The 20,768-nt window shown below is 42.6% G+C and overlaps 1 pseudogene; it reads left to right on the top strand.

Moving 5' to 3' along the window:
• Positions 1-12,001: 12,001 nt before the first annotated feature.
• Positions 12,002-14,434, top strand: LOC116568600 (annotated as a pseudogene).
• The last annotated feature ends 6,334 nt before the right edge of the window (positions 14,435-20,768 follow it).

The raw sequence follows: 20,768 nt of genomic DNA, 5'->3' as shown, positions 1-20,768 counted from the left end.
GAAGACAAAGCAAAAGCTGGCGCCTTGCACCCCCCCCCTTCATCCGCTCCCCTCCATGTGTGTGGCATTCCTCAGGCACCCCTGACTGCCCTAAAAGAAGGGCAAATGGTTATCTTGCAGAGATCACAGTCCTGCAAGGTAGGAGTCTCCTTTGGTTTGCAAATGTCCTTGAGATTTAGAACAAAGAAGTTACCTTATCAATAGCCCTAATGTCACCCTCCCCTCCATAAAAACCGAAGGAGGTGGAAGTGGAAGGAAAAGTAAATAAAGTTGAATTTCTTCTAAACCTAAATCTCATTAACAAGGATGCTTGATGGCAGGAATGTAACATTCCACCAGGAGACTCCCAATTGTCTTTACTTGATAAGTAACCAGGCCTTCAATATCCTGGTAGTGCTTTTTTTTCCGCATGCGTGGGCTAACCGGCCAGTTCTGCTTCTGTAAGATTGCTTTGTCTGCTTTTCGCGCGGGGTCCCCTGACCCAATCCACTGACGCCAAGTATGCCTGTTCAAAGGATCAATCAATCAGCGCCGTCCCCACCCAAAACTTGTTTGTACCTGTCTATAAAAACCCCGCTTTCCCCTCAGTCGGTGTGCTCGGTTAGCTGGAGCTGCCGACCACCCGCCGGTACCTGCATCCCAATAAACGTCTTGCTGTTTGCATCCAGTGGCAGTGTTGGATTCTTGGGTAAGGGGACCCGCGGGTCTTTCAGTATAACCTGCAAAGCCTAAAATATTTGCCATCTGGCCCTTTAAAGAAAATATTCATTGACCCCAGGTTTTGAGTGACCTATAATTCTTTCATTAAGGCCAGAAGTAAAAAGTGTCATGGTGTAAGTATTAGAGTCTTTTTTATTAATAATTTGTTATTTATGTAAAGTATTATGAAGTATTATTTATTGGGATTGCTAAACAACATTAAGGGATGAAAAGTGATGGGACGAGAGGGTAGATTTTTATATCAATTTTGTAAGAGAGTAATTCTCTTTTGTTAAGTCATATGACTGTAATAAATTTGTTTTCCTAGACTATCACTTCCACATAAAATGAGGACCTTCCCTATGTAGATTTTCTAGGGTCTTTCAAAGTTTTTTTTTTTTTTTTTCCTTTGTGCCCAAAACAGAGGATCAGAAGATGAGCTGGGGAAGGGTCATCATTCCCCTGTGACAAATGGGGACAGCAGGAGAAAAGTTACTCTGTTGTCACTCCAGCTCTGTGACAATTTTAAAAACCTCTTAGCCTTCCATCTAAATGAACCCCGCCTTTCTTCCCTGGGCCACATTTATTTAAAATGAAATAGCCTTTCTTTGACTTGTCTAAATGCTTCTTAGCGACATTCTCTTTCATGCACACATAAATCTCTTTGCTTCCTGCTTGCCCTGGCTTCTCCTACTTGGGCAAAGCAAGGGTAAAGGGTGAGTGCCTTTGTCTGTTGATTTTCACCCCTCTGGGTAATTCAGAGCCTTGGAGGGGCAGCCTCTTCCTCCTATAAACTGCCTCCAGGTAACAAGACTGTTGGTGCCCACCCTAGGCTTGTGAGAGGCTCCCCTGGAGTCACACTAGGACAGGAGAGTCCATGGAAACCGAGCCCACCACACACATGACGTGAAGACTCCCAGCTTTGGCCAAAAGTGTCCTGGGTTCGATGTCAGCAGACTCTTTCCAGCTCTTCTTCCTCTGATTTGTTGTTGGTTCCGGGCTGGCTACTTAGCTTTTGAATGCCTAAATTCTCACATCTGCAACATTAAGATAATGCCGACTTTCACTTCAGCTTCTGGGAATAGAATTAAACTGTATATGGACATTGATGTTCCCATAGTAACAGTCACGTAAGGGATCTAGCCTGCCACCAGAGGCAATACATTATTTATGATAAGTACTTGTAAAAACTCCTCACTGTCACTGTAATAAAAGATTCTTACAGGAAATCCTGGGGATATACTTTCACATTAATTTGCATTCATTATTTCAGGGAGAGTTCATGAGGCTCCCAACTACCTGATTCTAAATTCGTAGAATAAAATCAATTAGCACATGCTGGAGTGGCTGAATTCAAAAGCAGAACAGAGTGCTCCTATGGCCCTTGGAAGGGGAAGGAAGGGACTGACTTCCTGGGGCTATTTATTAAAACCAGGGAGGAGTCAGTGGGTGTGCCCTGCCTGGGGAGAGATGGCTCCGGCTTGCCCAGTGCACGAAGAAAACAAGAAAGTTAGATAGCTCTGTAAAAACAAATGTGTTGTTGGATTATCACTGCTGTTATTATTATTTGGGGGGAAATTTAAATATACAATAAAATACAAAAAAACTAATGAAAATCACATCATCATTCAGAGATAATGTATTTTAACATTTTGGTATATAGCCTTCCTGTCTGTCTGTCTGTCTCTCTCTCTCTCTCTTTTTTTTTTTTAAGATTTATTTATTGGGGTACCTGGTGGTTCCATCAGTTAAGCATCTGACTTCAGTTTGGGTCATGATCTCGGGGTCCTGGGATCCGCCCCTCATTAGGCTCCCTTGCTCTGTGAGGAGTCTGCTTGTCCCTCTCCCTCTGCGCCCCCCCGCTTCTGTTCCCTCTCTCTCTCTGAAATAAATAATTTCTTTATAAACTTACTTATTTGAGAAAGTGAGAGAGAATGGGGGAGGGGCAGAGGGAATCTTCAAGCAGACTCTCTTGGAGCCTCATGTGGGGCTCAATCTCATGACCCATGAGATCATGACCTGAGCTGAAAAAAAGAGACACTTAACCGACCGAGCAACCCAGGCGCTCCTCTTTTCCTACTTATATTTTTCTAAATATTGTTTTGTAACCTGCTCTTTATATTTGTGAACATTTTTCTAAGTTATTAAATGTTCTTTCTAGAACATAATTGGCTAAATATGTACCATAAGGATGTATCACTTTATTTAACCAATTCATAATTAGTAAACAGGTTGTATCCTGACTTGTTTTTTTAATTAAAATCGATTTGTGTATGAGCCTGAGGTCTCATGTTAATTTAGCTGACAGATTTAGACCTATATTTTGATCTATCCATAATACTTCCATTGCTAACAACTCTCTTCTTTCCCAGTGATTTTGCTATTAGTTCATAGTGCAAATACACCCAAATTCCCCTTCAAAAACAAGTTGTTATGAAAGTCTCAGGTGTAGAGTGCCCTTGTCTGATTTTTGTTTTTCCATATTCCTTGGTCCTTGCATATGGATCTTTTGCCTAAAACATTATTTTCTTTCTTACTTTTATTGAAAATATCTTTTTTTAAAAAATTTGGTAACAGTGAACTACAACAGTGATCTTCATTTTAATTTCAAATCCATCCTTATTATTCTTTTAATAATATGATTTGACTTGCTTTTCTAATGAAGGCTTTATTCTTTCACCCAAATCTCAAATTTTTAGTGTCAAGATTCCTTTAAAAAATTCATCGAGGATTCTGAAGAGCTTTTGGGTATATGAATTTTATCTATTGCTGCTTGCCATATTAGAAGTTTAAAAAATGAAGGCACCTGGGTGGCTCAGTGGGTTAAAGCCTCTGCCTTCAGCTCGGGTCATGTTCCCAGGGTCCTGGGATGGAGGCCCACATCGCACTGCACCGGGCTCTCTGCTCAGCGGGAAGCCTGCTTCCCTTCCTTTCTCTCTGCCTGCCTCTCTGCCTACTTGTGATCTCTGTCAAATAAATAAACAAAAAATCTTAAAAAAAAGAAATTTAAAAAATACTATTTCATTTTAAAGTAACAATAAAGACCTGTAACATATTAACATAAATACATACTTTTTGACAGATAACAGTATTTTGCAAAGACAAAACACATTAGGTGGGAAGAATGGCATTGTTTTCCATTTTGCAATCTCTTTGATGTCTGGCCTAACAAAAGGCAGTTGGTTTCAACAATCTGCTTCTGTATTGACACCAGTTGGCACGTGTTGTTTTTGTTGAAGTACATAGATGAAGAAAATCCTGCCTTGTGCAGACACGTGCTTGGAAAAAGAAGGACCTGAGGTAAGCCTCCGAAAGACTCCGGGCTCACAGCATCCCCTGCCCACACTTTTGAGAATCACTGACTGTGAGTGCTGGTCCATCTTTTTATGCTCCAGTCTCCTTTTTGTAAACATACAGTGATAACTATAGTATTTCATAGTATTCTGAAATCAGAGCATGAAAACTGCTATAGTGGAAGGCAGAACTCTACACCTGTTCATGAAATAGGAAAACTGCTTTCTCTGGGGCACTTAGGGGCCATGTAGCTATCCCAAGGAACCTGGTTTACTAAAGCAATATGTATTTCCCATAGATACGTGGGTTTCACATTTCACCACTGCAGCCAGAAACTAGGAATTTTCTAAAGAAAGTTTTAAGGTTTCTTATGTGGCTTTGGTGAAGAAATCCCGCCCCCCAGACCCCAACCCAGGAGGGTTAGATATGAGTTCTGGCTCGCTTTCAAAGTGGAGATGCATTTCTCTGAAACCCGCTGCATAATTATCTTAGCATTCTTTGATCTACAAAATGTACTCCTGTGTCTCATTTTAGCTTAGGGCAAGGGTGGAACTAATCCCTATTGGACGTTTTATTTTATTATTATTTTTTAAGATTTTATTTATTTATCAGAGAGAGAGAGAGGGAGAGAGCGATCACAGGCAGACAGAATGGCAGGCAGAGGCAGAGGGAGAAGCAGAGGGAGAAGCAGGCTCCCTGCCGAGCAAGGCGCCCGATGTGGGACCCGAGCCGAAGGCAGCTGCTTAACCAACTGAGCCACCCAGGTGTCCTCCTATTGGACGTTTTAAAGACAGAATGTAAGTTTCTTGTGGCGGACGTCATAATGGGCTCGCGCCTGGCAACGGATCCAGTATGGGCTGGTATGGCTGTAACATACATACTCAGCAGCGAGCTTGACTGCGTGCGCTCTGCACGCTGAAACGAGGCGTTGACTTACAACAGTGCGCATTCTGTTTTCATCTGATGCAGCGACTCAGCTTGGGAAGGTGGGACCTGGGGGGAAGGATGGCCCAGAACCCTCTGCCCTTTATCCCTACCCCAGAGGTTGAGTGGATTGTCCACCCCACCCTACCCCCCTCGAGAACCACACTTGAATCCTGCGGTGGCTTTGAGGGCCGGGCCTGGGGTGGGGCACAGATGTTTTCCTCGGATCTGCCCTGAATATGGATTGTATCTCATCTTAGCATCTCATGGTGGTTGAGGAGAGATTGCAGCCTGGACTTCAGAGGGTGGGAGTTGTGTCTGCATTTGGCAAATGGAGATAATGAGCTGGGTGAGGACAAAGTGAGAAAGCGCTTTAGGTACAAGAATTGTTAATATTGTTCTTAAACCAGTAAACAGTAAGCGCAGTAAACTGTCCTAGGGTGAGGAACTAGGTGAATTGGGACACACCAGTCCTGAGGAATTCTTTGCTTTGCTTCTGGCAGCCTGATCTTGTTAATCCTCTCCATGGAGCTCCTGAAGGTACTACTGCGCTAAAAAAAACCACTGAGGGATTCCCCTACCCCACCCTTAAGTCACAAATGAAAGGGACAGCCTGGTACTGGATATTTTTATTTCCCTAAATAATGTGGTCACTTGTTCTACAACTGACTGCAGCCACCATTATCAGTGATTTTACTCTCCAAGTTTTTTCTACTTCTTTGACATCTGAGAGTAGCTGATAAAATCATGAACATACTCATTGTGAGAATGTATCAAATACGTCAGTGTGCACGTCCAGTGCTTTAAAAATCCCCTATTAGGTATTTTTTTTTTTTTAAGTTTAAAGTAAGCAGAGCCTTGGCACTGAAATAATTTTGGAATTTAAATATTGGTTCTTGAATGAAAACTTAACTTCTTTGTGTTCAATTAGACTTCGATTGCTCCACTTCAAAAAGGTCACCTAAATTTGGAAACGACAACTGATTCTAATTGTGACAATCTCACGCTTGCTGAATTTTCTCAGAAAGGTTAAATTACTTTTTCCCATTTACTAAGGAACATTTCTTCATACTTCTACCACAACGCACACCCAAAAATCTGGGGCTTTAAAGAAATGAGGCAATCATATTTTAATGGATTAGGCTTTGATTCCTTGTGACAGCAGTGTTATCAGCTGCTGTATGCAAATATTTTAGACTCTACGCACCCTATTTGCTTTGCTGCAATAATGCAACTGTGTTTCTCGTAGATCTATTAGAAGTGCTGTGGGTTGCATAGGAAAATGTCTACAAAACGCTTAGTTTCTAGAGATAGTCACGTCATAAACTGAAGGGACTTTATTTCTAGAAATCCAGGGTAGGATAAACTGAGTGACTGAGGGAGGGGATTCAGTAGGAATCAAGGTGGAGAGAAAAGATAAGTACCATATGATTTCACTCATATGTGGAATTTAAGAAACAAAACAGATGAACATATGGGAAGGGGGGGGAAAGAGAGGGAAACAAACCACAGAGATGATTCTTCTTTTTTTTTTTTCTTAAGATTTTATTTATTTATCTGTGTGAGAGAGAATGAGAGAGAACGCACAAGCAGAGGGAGAAGGGCAGGGGGAGAAGCAGGCTCTCCACTGAGCGGGGAGCTTGATACAAGGCTCCATCCCAGGACCCTGGGTTAAGGACCTGAGCACAAGGCAGACACTTAACTGACTGAGCCACTCAGCTGACCTCTGGAGACTCTTAACCTCTGAGAACAAATTAATGGGGGGAGGTGGGTAGGGATGGACTAGATGGGGAATGGGTATTGGGGGGGGGGCATTTGTTGTGATGAGCACTGTATGTTGTATATAAGTGATGAATCACTAAATTCTACTCCTAAAACCAATATTGCACTATATTTTAACTAACGAATTTAAATAAAAATTAAAAAATAAATAAATAGGAGTCAAGGTGGAGGAACTTGAAAGAAGGCGTTCTCAGGAACCAGCCCTGGGAGTCCACAGGCTTCTTCAGCTGCCATGTTGCGATCCGAAGCTACTAAGCTCCAGAGTAGCCACAGAGATTTTGGTTCCAGGGAAAATGGAGGTCTGTTCTAGGCTCCTGGCTGAGCATAGACGGAAGCTCCAGCTTCCTCTGAACTGTGTCAGCTTTGCTTATATGCAAGTATTGAGCAAAATAAGAAAAATAGCCAAAGAACATCTCACATACACCACTGTCCAAGCATGAACTGGATTATTATTACTGTTTGTACTCCTGACAATATAGAAATAGCCAGGGATTTTTTTTTTCTAGCTTTATTAAGATATAATTGACGTAGGCCATTATATGGTTAAGGTGTGTGATAACGTCGATTTGATATACATATGAGCTGCAAAATGAGTACCTTAGTAAAGCTGGTTAACATCTCCATCATCTCACACATTACCTTTATTTCCCTCCAGTTTTATTGAGATATAATTGATGTATAGCACTACATAATTTTAAGGCATACAACATAACAACTCAATATTTGTGTATTGCGAAATGATCACCACAATAAGTTTAGTAAATGTTCATCTCCATATAGTGACAGTTTTTTTCCTTGTGATGAGAACTTTTAGGATCTTCTCTTTTAGCAACTTTCTAATATACCTTACAGCAGGGTTAGCTATAGTCATCATGTTGGACATTACTTGCTCTGTACTTACTCATCTTCCAATTGGAACTTTGTACCTAACGACCATCTTCATGCATTCCCCTCACCCCCCTGACCACTTCCTGTGTGCATGTGTGGTGAGATGTTTAAGGTCTACTTTTTAGCAGCAGTCAAGTGTACAGTATACTATATATTATTTTATATGTGATATATATATATATATGCATATATATGCATATATAGTATATGTTGTTAAAAGAGGTTGTTTTTTTTTAAGCAGGTATCCCCTTTTCTTATATCTGAGTGATATATGTGAACCTTCTCAAATATCTGAGTGATAATTTCAAATACTATGGAATTACTGCAGTGGTTGCAACATGGTTTTTGCATTACAGCAGAGAAATAGCCCGAGTTATCATGTTCCCCTAGGTGACTCTGAAAGGAAAGGGGTGACCACATTTAAGTTTAGAATGAGAGAAAGAAGGCAAAGATAGGGAGGGCTATCAGAGTTTCCACCACCAGAGCTCGTGTTGCAGTCACTCTGATAAAGACAGAAGGAAACAGGGCAGCGGGAGAGCTTGGACCTTGAAGCCCTTGATCTACCCGTGAAAGAGAAAAATAGCAGTGCTGAAGAATTTATCAGCATACAGTTTCTTAAGAACAGTCGAGCGGGGCTATGGAAGATGAGCTGGCTTCTGTTTTGCAGTGTTTCTAGCAAGAAGGGTTTTAGATACAATGACCGCACTCAGAATTTAGACTATCTCATAGGGATATCTTCCCAAAGCCTCTAGGATGTGAGTCATTATATCAGAATCTTGAGCAAAAGACAACTTAGTTGTGGAGGACTTGGAGAAAATGACATTTCATCTTCCAGTCTAGCTAACACACTAATTCCTTTAAAGGACTGGTTCTAGGACTCTTTACTGTTCCATTAATGGTGCGGATGTTCCCAGGATGAAGGGACCTAGCATTTCCACATGGCCCAAGAGAAGCTGGCTAGAGAGTTTTCCCTCTTCTGTTTTCTCCTTATCCCCTTACGCAGTAACCCTATTCTCTATTACACTGCTTTCAAGAAACAATTTGCTCAACTCCTTCCTGCAAAGAGACAGAAAAGAGAAAATAAACCAAGGTTTGATATGTTTTCTTTCTCAGGAGTATCCTCATTAGGAAGGTAAAGGATGAAACTCTGATCAGAGAATTTCAGGCATCAGCTAGCCCAGTGGGAAGGAATTTGGGAAGGCAGGGAGAACATCATCTATCCTAATTGGTTGTCTCTCTGCCTTTAGCACGGCCAGACCAACTGAGTTCCCACTACCATGGCAGATGGCCTCCTTACAGCCCTAGAGAAATCTTACTTGTCCTTGAGTATGTCAGGGAAAATGGCTGAGTGCAGAGGCATTTCCTCCTGTCCCGTCTAGCACTGCCTCAAGAGTTGGGCCTAATGTGAATTTACAACAGTTATACAAGTTTCCACGCTGAAGCCCATTTTGGTGAGGGTGGAGACATCAGACCCTATTAAAATAGGAGCCAGGTGCTGAAAGGGGTCACTGTCTTTTCTCAGGATGATTTTTATAAAGAAAGCAAGGGGAAATTTTTATTACACAGTTGCAATTGATTATGGTAAGAAATACCAGGGCAGCATTAGGTATGAAACGGTCCTTCTTCCTTTTATCCAGGAAACACAGTCTCTCTTAATTAGTAACATGCCCTTTTTGTATGTCATAGGCTTCTTTGTCTTACGTTGCATACTTGTTATAGCTTGTAGATTAATGTCACAGGGAGCCCTCCCCAAACCATGGAGCAGTCTGCACAGCTCTTTCTCTGTTTCCCTGAAAAGCCTAACCATTGAGGGCCCCTAATCTTTGTGATGATACCAACCGCACTCTGTAAAGGACACTTGGGGTACTTCAGGATGAAAGATTAAAAGTCACATTATTTTTGATGGAACATAGTCTACCATAAGGGCCATTATAGTGGAGTTTCAAAAATAAAGTAAAAACAAAGAAATTGTCATATCAGATTTTCAGTTCCCTTTGCATATTATAAATGCAGCATAGTCCCAAACCCTTTCCAGTGTCATGTAATTTTTACTGTGTTCAATAAAAGCAATTGATATAAAAAAAAGAAACATAGCTAAATGGTTATGTATATAATTTTTTAAAAGATTTTATTTATTTATTTATCAGAGAGAGAGAGCACAAGCAGGCCGAGTGGCAGGCAGAGGCAGAGAGAGAAGCAAGCTCCCCACTGGACTCTACCCCAGCAGCCTGGGATGGTGACCTGAGCCAAAGGCAGAGACTTAACCAACTGAACCCACCGAGGTGTTCCTATATGATTTTTTTTTTAAAAAATAAACTTTACACCCAGTGTGGGGCTTGAACTCAGGATCCCTAGATCAAGAATCATATGCTCTACCAACTGAGCCAGCCAGGTGCCCCGTAATTTTTATACCTTTGTAAGAATTTTTATATAATAAACTCAGTGATCAGGAAAGATCCTTTATTTAGAATATGTATCTTAGAAAATATAGTCATTTAAAATAGAGTAAAGATTCCTGTGCCTATTTATTTTCTGGAAAGAGTTTTTTAAGAGATGTTAGAAGGAACAGGTTCCAGTAAGGAATGCATAAAATGCAAGTCATTTATGTGTGTGTCTAAGTATTAGTTAGCTGGCTTGCCTTTGCAAATGGATGGATGGGATTATTCCCCACTCCCCAGTCCTTTCAAAAGAAAAAAACAAAATCCCTGCTGTTTTTGTTACTAGATCAAGTGACCAGGTCCACACAAGCCCCACAGACTAGGGAGTAGTTCTCTACAGGGGCCTCTCACATTTGCTGGTGGACAGGACTCCCATCTTCCCATCTCCATGGTCTTCGAATAGCCATGCAGGTATCAGAGTCATGGCTGCTGTCAGGGAAACTGCCTCTCTAAAACACTCAAAATTGGGGGTGCCTGGGTGACTCAGATCAGGTGATGATGCTGGGGTCCTGGGATTAAGCCATGCAAGGGTCCTGGGATCAAGCCCCATGTTGTGCTCTCTGCACAGCAGGGAGCCTGCTTTTGCCTCATCTGCCACTCCCCTTGCTAGTGCTCTCTCTCTCTCTGTGTCAAAAAAGTAAATAAAAAATCTAAAAAAAAAAAAGTCTGTTTTTTGTTTTGTTTCTTAAATTCCACATATGAATGCAATCATATGGTACGTGACATAATTTTCACCCTTTTTTAAAAAAAAGATTTTATTTGAGAGAGCGAGCATGAGAAGAAGGAGGGGCAAAGGAGGAGGAAGAAACAGTCTCCCTTCTGAGCAGAGAGCCCAATGAGGGGCTCAATCCCAGGACCCTGAGATCATGACCTGAGCCGAAGGCAGACAGTTAACTGACTGAGCCACCAAGGTGCCCTGATGATTTTCATCCTTATCTGAAAAACCTTAAAGAACATTATATTCTGATTATATTATTTGAGAATCTGATAGCAAGAAAAGCGACTGATCTGTGGAATGACATTTTAGAAACTTTAGCACAAATTAAACAGGAAGTTGATCTTGCTATAATCAGCAGGATGCCTACATCTGTGTTGTCTGGATAGCCCACTGTCACTGTTGAAAACCCAAATACAGAAGACGCATCCTCTTTTTCCCAGTGTGTCAGTAGCCTGAGCTCTTTTTGAAGGCATGGTCTCCAAGAGCGTTCCAACATGGCAGTGATAGTTGCAAAGAATGATAAATGATTCCACCGTGTTACCAATTTTTAAAGTTCTCTGTAGCCCTTACACTGGAATTCAAATTGTGCCAGCCATCTTTTATTAGTCAGTCCCATGGGATTCTTATTGTTATTTTGAACGATATCTATTTTTGTTTAATTCTATGGGAACCACACATAGTTTGTGCTTTTGCCAGAAATTTATTTTCCAATGAGTACTACTCAATTCTAAATAAGTACATTCTGCATTTTTATGCTGGGACATAGTAAGGGTGAGTTCAATTGGGAACGCCATTTAAAATTGTATAATGCAGCCTGGACTTTTTTTGTGACTAATATAATGGTAACTACAAGTGAGTTTGGGTTTTGTTTATTGTCTTTCCAAGTGATCCATTTTAAGTGAAAACATAAAATCATTAAGAATTGATTTTACAACAGTGTGGCTTATTCATTGACTTACAGCATTGATTCGTGTAATTGCTCAATGTGTTTATTCATGCACAGAGATAAACATTATATTAACTCTAATAACCAGAAAATCAATTCTCCCATGTCTTTTCCAACAGAAAAAAGGAAATGGTTTTCTTACCAAACTTTTGCTGCATGATATCTGTGGAAGTCTTGAGCTTGTTTCCAGAAGTGGGAAGACAGTTTTAGTTTTGTTCTATGGCGCTAAGTTTCAGAGTATGGATATTAACACTTTATCTCTTTGACCTGAGATTAGCAGAATATTTTCACTTGTAATAAAGCTTATAGCAGAATATTTTCACTTGTAATAAAGCTTAACTCCCAGGACTACAAGAAGCAAAAAAGGGCAATTTTATTATGACACAGGTTCTTCAAGTGCCTGAGACCCTGAGGGATCTGTAGATGTTCTAGTCTATTCAGTGTAATAACACAGTCTTTGAGGAAAATTGTCTAAGCAAAATCTATAGGAAATCATAAAAACTGCAGGAAGGCTTAAAGAAATAATAAAACTACAATGATTCTACAAAGACTGCTTTCAGAGGACCAAAGAGAAAACTGAGGGGATTTTTAGTAAATGTCATTTATTCTGGTGTCAAAAAGAGAATAGAGCTGTCTCACTGGGCCAGATGGCTGGCGCCCTGCATTCCCCCGCCAAGGGCCCTCCGTGTCGTCCTCCACGCACCCCAATGGAAGAGGAGATGATTGCGCTCGCCATCCACTATGGCCCCAGGATGTGCAAGGCAGGCTTTGCTGGGGATGGCTCCCCCCGGAGCTGCGCTCCTGTCCATCTTTGGGTGATCCCGACACCAGGGCGTGATGGTTGGAATGGGCCAGAAGGACTCTTACATCGGCGCCGAGGCCCAGAGCAAGCGGGGCATCCTGACCCTCCCGTACCCCGTCGAGCACGGCACTGTCACCAACTGAGACAATGTGGAGGAGATCTGGCACCATACCTTCCACAACGAGCTGCGCATGGCCACTGAGGAGCACCCGTGCTGCTGACCGAGGCCCCCGGAACCCCAAGGGCAACTGTGGGATGACTCAGATCATTTTTGAGACTTTCAACACCCCAGGCATGTATGTGGTCATCTGGGCTGTGCTGTCCCTGCATGGCTCTGGCCGCACCACTGGTCTTGTCATGGACTCTGGGGACAGGGTCACCCATACTGTGCCCATCTACGCGGGGTACGCCCTGCCCCCACGCCATCGTGTGTCAGGACCTAGCTGGCCGGGACCTGACGGACTAGTTTATGAAGAGCCTCTGCGAGTGTGGCTGCCACTTCGCCGCCGCCACCGTCAAGCGGGGAATCATGCGTGACATCAAGGGGAAGCGCTGCTCGGTCGTCCTGGACGTCGAGCAGGAGATGGTCACGGCCGCGTCGTCCTCCTCCCTGGAGAAGAGCTATGAGCTGCCCCACAAGGCAGGTGATCACCGTCCGGAGCGAGCGGTTCTGCTGCCCGCAGGCGCTCTTCCAGCCTTCCTTCCTGGGCATGGGGTCGGGTGGTGTCCATGAGACCACCTTCCGCTCCATCAGAAGTGTGACGTCAACATCCGGAAGGCCCTCTATGCTCGCGCGGTGCTGCGGGGCGGGGCCACCGTGTACCGGGCATCGCCGACAGGATGCAGAAGATCACAGCTCTGGCGCCCAGCACGATGAAGGTCAAGATCACCGCTCCTCCGGAACGCAAGTCCTGGGTGTGGACCAGGGGCGCCCTCCCGGCCTCGCTGTCCACCTCCCAGCAGATGTGGATCAGCAAGCAGGAGGATGTTGAGTCGGGCCCCTCCGTTGTGCACTGCAAATACTTTTTTTTTTTTTTTTTAAAGATTTTATCAGAGAGCGAGGAGGAGAGAGCGAGCACAGGCAGACAGAATGGCAGGCAGAGGCAGAGGGAGAAGCAGGCTCCCCGCCGAGCAAGGAGCCCGATGTGGGACTCGATCCCAGGACGCTGGGATCATGACCCGAGCCGAAGGCAGCCGCTCAACCAACTGAGCCACCCAGGCGCCCCCACTGCAAATACTTTTAAACGGACTTGGAGCAGATGTGTAGCATTTCCTCCATGAGTGAATTCCCGAGTATGAATTTGCCCTGGTCAATGTATACCCTCATGCCGGCCTCCTGAAACTGGCACGAGGCTTTGGAAAGAAGTGTGTCCTTGAAGCTCACATCTGATATCAGCACTGATTGTGGAACTTGCTGCTGATCTTTACCTTGTATCCAAGTTAACTGTTGCCTTAGTTTATGTTTAATACCCAGTATATATCTTTGATTTAAACCCTTAGCACCTCTGGCTGGTCACTTTGTGCCTGAGGTTGAGAACATGGTTATGGAAGAAAAATCCATTGACTGGAGAATCTGCAAGACCCTGAGTTTCTTGATCTGTGTGAGTTTCTTGATCTGTGTTAAGAGCTGCCTATTCCAGGATTTCTCTAGAGGCTGGCAAGAGCCCTGAAAACAACTGCCATTTCTGTCTCGCAGGTCCATTGGGATAACAGGGATGGGAAGGTGGGAGCCTCAGGACCCACTTTGCTTTCTTACCCAATGTTTTCCTGCCAGAACACCTTGGGCTGTTAATTGCCTTGAGTTGGAAAATGGTTTGCATTTACACCTGTAAATTTATTCATTCTTTTAATTTATGTAAGGTTTTTGCACACAATCCTCAATTCTTTAAGAGATGACAACAGATTGTGATTTCTTTTTTTTTTTTTTAAGATTTTATTTATTTATTTATTTGCCAGAGGGAGAGAGAGAGAGGAGAGAGAGAGGGAGAGGGAGAACATAAGCAGGCAGAGAGGCAGGTAGAGGCAGAGAGAGAAGCAGGCTTCCCACCGAGCAAGGAGCCCGATGCAGGACTCGATCCCAGGACCCTGGGATCATGACCTGAGCCGAAGGCAGCGGCTTAACCAACTGAGCCACCCAGGCATCCCCGTGATTTCTACTGTCATGTGAGAATATTAGGCCCTAGCAATATGTCATTGTGTGAGGAAAATAAAGTGCTGTGGTTAAAAAAAAAAAAAAAAAAAAAAGGCAAGCAAGCAGGATTGTTTGTTTGGTTGATTTGGTTGTGGCTTGTTTTCTTTGTAGACACATAAACGATGGAAGACTGACTTACATTAGTCATGAAAGTGATTATTTGGCCAAATATCTAAAGCAAGAAATTTTATATTTTGTTTTGCCTTTCAAATGGATAGAAATCTTTAAAATGTACTTTGGGATCTATAGAAAATGATAAAAAGAAAATTTAAATGAGCTGTAATTCCACTGACTAGTTAATGCAGTTGACATTTAAAAACAATTCTATAGTAATACAAGCACACGTTTTTAAAAATTCCAGTAGTACTGAGAGGTTTAAATGAAACACAGATGTATTTCTCCCCTCCCCCAACCCACAACCACCTGTCTATTTCCACCAAGCTGCAGTTGTTAACAATTGCTTGGGAATCTTTCCAGAAAAGGAACTGTATCTCTAGACACCAAGGGATGTGAGTGTGTGTGTGTGTATAAAATTAAGGTTTGGGGGGTGCCCAGGTGGCTCAGTCAGTTAAGCGTCTCTTAATTTCAGTTCAGGTCGTCTCAAGGTTCTGAGATTGAGCCCCATGTTGGGCTCGGAGCTCAGTTTGGTGTCTGCTTGGGATCCTCTCACTCCCTCTTCCTCTGCCGCTCCCCCATCTCTCTCTCTCTCTCTCTTTCTCTGTCCCTCAGGAAATAAAAAATAAAAAATAATTTTTTTCACAAAAGGTTTATGTCATTCTATATGCCTCGAATTTTTTATTCAATAATATATTTCAGATCTTATATCAGCACCCACAGAACTCTCACATTAACAGTTGTATAATAGTTCATCATATAGTATACTGTAAGTATTTATCAGTCCCCTGTTGATTCAGATTTAAGTTATACTTTATTTCTGTGAATACATATGTAAAGCTTTGACAGCTGAGTAGCTGATAAAGAGATGTCTACATTTTTTATTTTGATAGATACTGTCTAATTTGTGGAATCTGTTTACTCTTCCCCCAACATTTGAGAATTAACTATTTCTCTAGTACCGATATTATGAGACTTAAATTTTCACCCAGTGAAATTCAGTTCATAGTATTCCACTTTTATTTTTTGTTAAATGGACAGACATTTTACCTAATGCAAAGCCAGAATGTACTTTCTTGGGAGCATGTGGTGTCTTAGCCCAGTGATATGTGGACTAACAAAGGAGAAAGGAAATATTTTCCTTTCCTAAAGGAAAGATTGGATTGGGGGGCACCTGGGTGGCTCAGTGGGTTAAAGCCTCTGCCTTCGGCTCAGGTCATGGTCACAGGGTCCTGGGATCGAGCCACGCATCAGGCTGTCTGCTTTGCAGGGAGCCTGCTTCCTCCTCTCTCTCTCTGCCTGCCTATCTGTCTGCTTGTGATCTCTGTCAAAAAATAAATAAAATATTAAAAAAAAAAGATTGGATTGGCAAATGTGGCGACACCGAGTAAACTTTGTAGGGCTGTGAATTTTAGGAAAATTTTAAAGAGTAGATTAAATTGATAACTCTCAGGTTCAAGAGATGGTATGTAGCTGGGGAGATGGGAGAATGAGAAGAAGTTGTTTAATGGGTAAGGTCTCAGTTTTGCAAAGTGAAAAGAATTCTGGAGATTAGTTGCAGAGTGTGAGTGTTTTACCACCATTGAACGGTACATTTCAAAATGGATGCAATAAGATGAATGGATAAAGATGTGGTATGTAGTGTTCTACACACGACAGAATACTACTCAGCCATCAAAAAATAAAATCTTTTTCGATGACGTGGATGGACCTAGAGGGTATCATGCTAAGTGAAATAAGTCAATCAGAGATCATCACTAGTACGATCTGACTCATATGTGGAATTTAAGAAACAAAACAGAGGATCACAGGGGAAGAGAGGAAAAAATAAAACAAGACAAAATCAGAAACAGACAAATTATAAGAGACTCTTAATCGTCGGAAACAAACGGAGGGTTGCTGGAGGGGAGGGGGGTGGGGGGATGGGGTAACTGGGTGATGGACCTTAAGGAGGGCACATGATGTAATGAATACTGGGTGTTATATAAGACTGATGAATCACTGACCTGTACCTCTGAAACCAGTAATACAGTCTATGTTAATTACTGAATTTAAATTAAAAAAATGGTTGCAGTAGTAGCTTTTATTATGGGTATTTTACCACAATTAGAAAGAAAGATAACGAGAAAAATTATGTTCTATAGAGAAAGAGACCAATTACCTAAAATGTAATTTCAAGAGTATAACGGAAGAAACAGTACCAGAAATTCCACCAAATCCCTTCCAGGGCCAATTAATGTCATTACACAATCAGATAAGGTCCTGAATGCAAAGATCTCTGGTGTGGACTCAGATGTAACGTAAGGCACAATGACTAATAGCAGCAACATCATCACCCTTACTCTTCTTGCTCTGCTGTACTTGATGGCTACCAGGACATTTCCCCAACTGGAAAAGTACCTGTTCTCTGGGCCCTAATCAAATGTTGTCTGCAAACACACCTGCTGTCATTGTCTCCAACCCTAAAGTCCAGATTTGGTAGCAGGAGTCAAAGACAATGCAGAACCCCAGAGAAGAGGAAGACCACAGTGAGCCCCAACGCCTCAGGTCATTGTGTGACCTACATCATTGTTTAAAAGCACTCTATAATATTTTTATTTGTCATTGCTCCCAGTCATCTTGTGAGAGAAACCAGAATCACAGGGAGAGGGAAGAACCAAAAGCCAGAGAAAATCATGACTTTGGTTCACAGTGACTCGGAGTCCCAGGTTCTAATTACGAAAGCAGACAAATCACTGTTATAAAAATAAAATGCATTTATCTTGGAAAGGTGACTCACAGTGCATGTAAAGGAATTATCTAACGAAAATGTTCCACAAACTTAATAAGCCCATTTCTCCACCATTCAATTGAAGATGAACAGTTGCTTGCTGGCATTCAGACCTTCTAGCTTCGCACAGAGGGGAGGTTCTCAACCTTGGGAGCACTTAAAGTCACCTGCCAAAGCTGTTTTTAACAGCTGATGCCCTAAGGTCATACCAGACCAATTAATCAGAATCTCTGGGGTGGGTTTCCAGGTGATTCCAACTTGCAGCTCAGGCCAAGAATCACTGGTACAAAGATTGTCAACTTCAGTGTGCATAAGCCTTGGGGGGGCTCCCCCCTCAACAGAAGTATGATTTAGAGGTTTGGGATTTTCCCAAGATCTGTATTTCTTACATGCATTTCAGCTGATGCCAATACATATGGGTCTGTGCATGTTTTGAAAAATACTACTACATTGACCAAAATTCCTTTTTTATCCTAGTCACAGATCTCTGTTGCTACTCAATAAATCTGGTTCCCCTGGACTTTGTTAATAAGGCTCTTTACCCCAAGCCAGTCATTTTTATTGCTTTGCCCTGAGACATGTCCAAGATCTTCACATATCACTCGCAATGAGTGGCTCCAAAAATGACTGCATTAATCCAATGAAATCCTGACCAAGGTTAAACAGAGTGGAAAGAGTACATCGTGGCTTCTCCATGCCGTGCTTTTGGTAATAACTCCTGGAGGTGTGCTTTAAAGAATAACAATAAGATGGGGGCACCTGGGTAGCTCAGTTGGTGTCTGTCTTTGGCTCAGGCCATGATCCCAGGGTCCTGGGATTGAGCTCCGCATTGGACTCTCTGCTCAGCGGGGAGCCTGCTTCCCCCTCTCCTGGGCCCTCTGCTTGTGCTCGTTCTCTCTCTTTGTCAAATAAATAAATAAAATCTTAAAAAAAATAATAAAATGTTCAACATAATCATCAACATCAAAAGCAACAGTGGGGTGGTTCTGCTGGGTCACTATGAACCCAAGAATACTTTTTAAGTAAGTTTATGCAAAATAAGCCCTCTTGAGGAGTACATTTGTACTTTGCCATTTGAGGTTTTATCCTTATTAAATTTTACCACGACTCTTTAAAATTTTTATTTTTTTAGAGAGAGCGTGCACACAGTGTACAGTGGGGAGGGGCAGAGAGAGAGAGAGAGAATCTTAAGCAGACTCCACATCCAGCATGGAGCTCAATGTGGGGCTCGTTCTCAGGACCCTGAGATCGTGACCTGAGCTGAAGTCAAGAGTCGACGGCTTAACAGACTGAGCCACCCAGGTGCCCCACCATGATTATTTTCGACTACTGCCCATCTACTCACCTTGATGTTACTGGAAGATGATAGGCACTTGTCTGTTTTATTCCTCATGTTGCTAAGAGAAATATGAATTAGTCTGATGGCCAGGAGATATCCCATACATTTGTGCTTTCTGTTTCCCCAGTTTACCTTGAACTCTGTATACCTGTTTGAAACCCTGTAGCCCAGAATGGGGTGGTCACAGTCAATACTGTGGAGTGGAAAGGGAACCAATGGGCTTTGGGATGAAATAAACCTAGTTCAGACTCCTGGCCCCACTTCTTACTAGCTGTGTGACCTTCAGCCAAACCCTAATTTTATAAAGCCTCATTTTTTTTCTTCTGGAAACGTGCAGCTACAATACTACCCTCAAAGGGTAGTAAGGCTACTAGTAGTAGATTAAATGAAACGCACCAATGTTTAACACATTGGTTCACACACAGGTGTTCAAGATAAAGGGTTTTTTTCTTTCATGTAATTCAGATAACAGGAATAGCTAAGAGCATAAATATGGATATTCTTAGAACTTAATCCACTCAGAACTTATGGGAAAGGAAAAATAATTACAATGTGTTGGGCTACCCCTCAGAAGGTGACTCCACCAAGGGTTACTGGGATCACTCCTGCATTAGGAGAGGGTGTGCAGGGAGAACTCTGGGTACCTGGTGGGAGCCAGGCCAGGAGCCTGAAGGCCATGGCCAAGAACAAGGCACAGGGTGAAGATAAGGAGACGAACCTGAGCCAAGGAGAGGCAAGGGCCAGTACTCGAGGGTAGCAGGGAGTCAACCCTGAGCAATAGCCAGCCCTCACAGACCTGGAAGAAGCCTAGAGGAGGTAAAGGGTTGGCCTCAAGGAAGAGATCTAGAACCCAAAAGTCTGCATCGGGAGAGATGGTGGAGTCCGGGCAAAGTGGGACTCCAGAACTGCAAGGCGTCAGGCTAGGGTCACCCAGGAAATAGGTTATAGTCGTATCTTTTTATATTAGCCTGGCTAAACTTTTCCATCCTTGTCCAAGTCTCTTCCTCTGTTAGGCTTTCTTTGATGGGTATAAATGTATTCTTCTATAATTAGGCATGAAACTAAGAAGAGCGGGCTAACTAATGCATGTCCAAAATCTCAATGACTTCACACAACAGAAGTTCATCTTGGGCTCCTATCACAGCTGGAGTTGAGGGGTGCTGAGTCTGCGGGTGTGGGGAGGGAGGGGACCCGCGTCGTGCCGTTATTTGGGGACCTAGGTTCCTTTGATTTGGCTGCGCTGTCGCTGCTGTCCGTTCTGAATGTTGGTTCCTCAGATCCTTTTTCACATTTTTAGCACCAGCTTGTTAAGGAAGTGTGAGCTACCTCCGGCTCCCCTACCAGCTGCCTCCTCAAGTCTTTTGATTCCGTCCTTCCGTCCTTCCCGTCAACATGCTCATTAACAAATTCAGAAAATGTGGTTTTGACTAAGTGAATTGATAAACAGGTGCCAAACCTGGGCTGAATAGCAAAGAAAACTGGTGATGTTTCCTTAGGATTGGTTTGGAGCCCAGTCCTCTTATTGCCTTTGGTGGTTTGTGTAATAGAGAAGAAGCTCATTATATTTCTAAAATAAATTTTCAGCATGAGAAGAGAAAGGCCCTTAATTTGGAATGGTTTTGATTTAGTTGGAGAAATTACCAGAGACTGTCCATAGAAATGAGACTCATCCCCAAAATGGGAATGAACGTCTTGGAGTCTCAGTTTCCCTTAGTGAAGGAAGTGGTCTAGACAGTCCCCAGAGTTCCTTCTAGTCTTAGTCTTTAGGTCATAGGAAGATGAAGAAAAACTTTAGAAATATGGTAGTCAAAGCTTAAAAAGATCTAACAGTTTTTAGTGGTTTATATGTGAATATGTTATTAA

This window comes from Mustela erminea, chromosome 11 (genome assembly GCF_009829155.1).
Source record: "Mustela erminea isolate mMusErm1 chromosome 11, mMusErm1.Pri, whole genome shotgun sequence".
Taxonomy (NCBI): Eukaryota; Metazoa; Chordata; class Mammalia; order Carnivora; family Mustelidae; genus Mustela; species Mustela erminea.
Note: the sequence above shows the minus strand (reverse complement) of the source record. Positions and strands in the feature narration are given on the sequence as shown.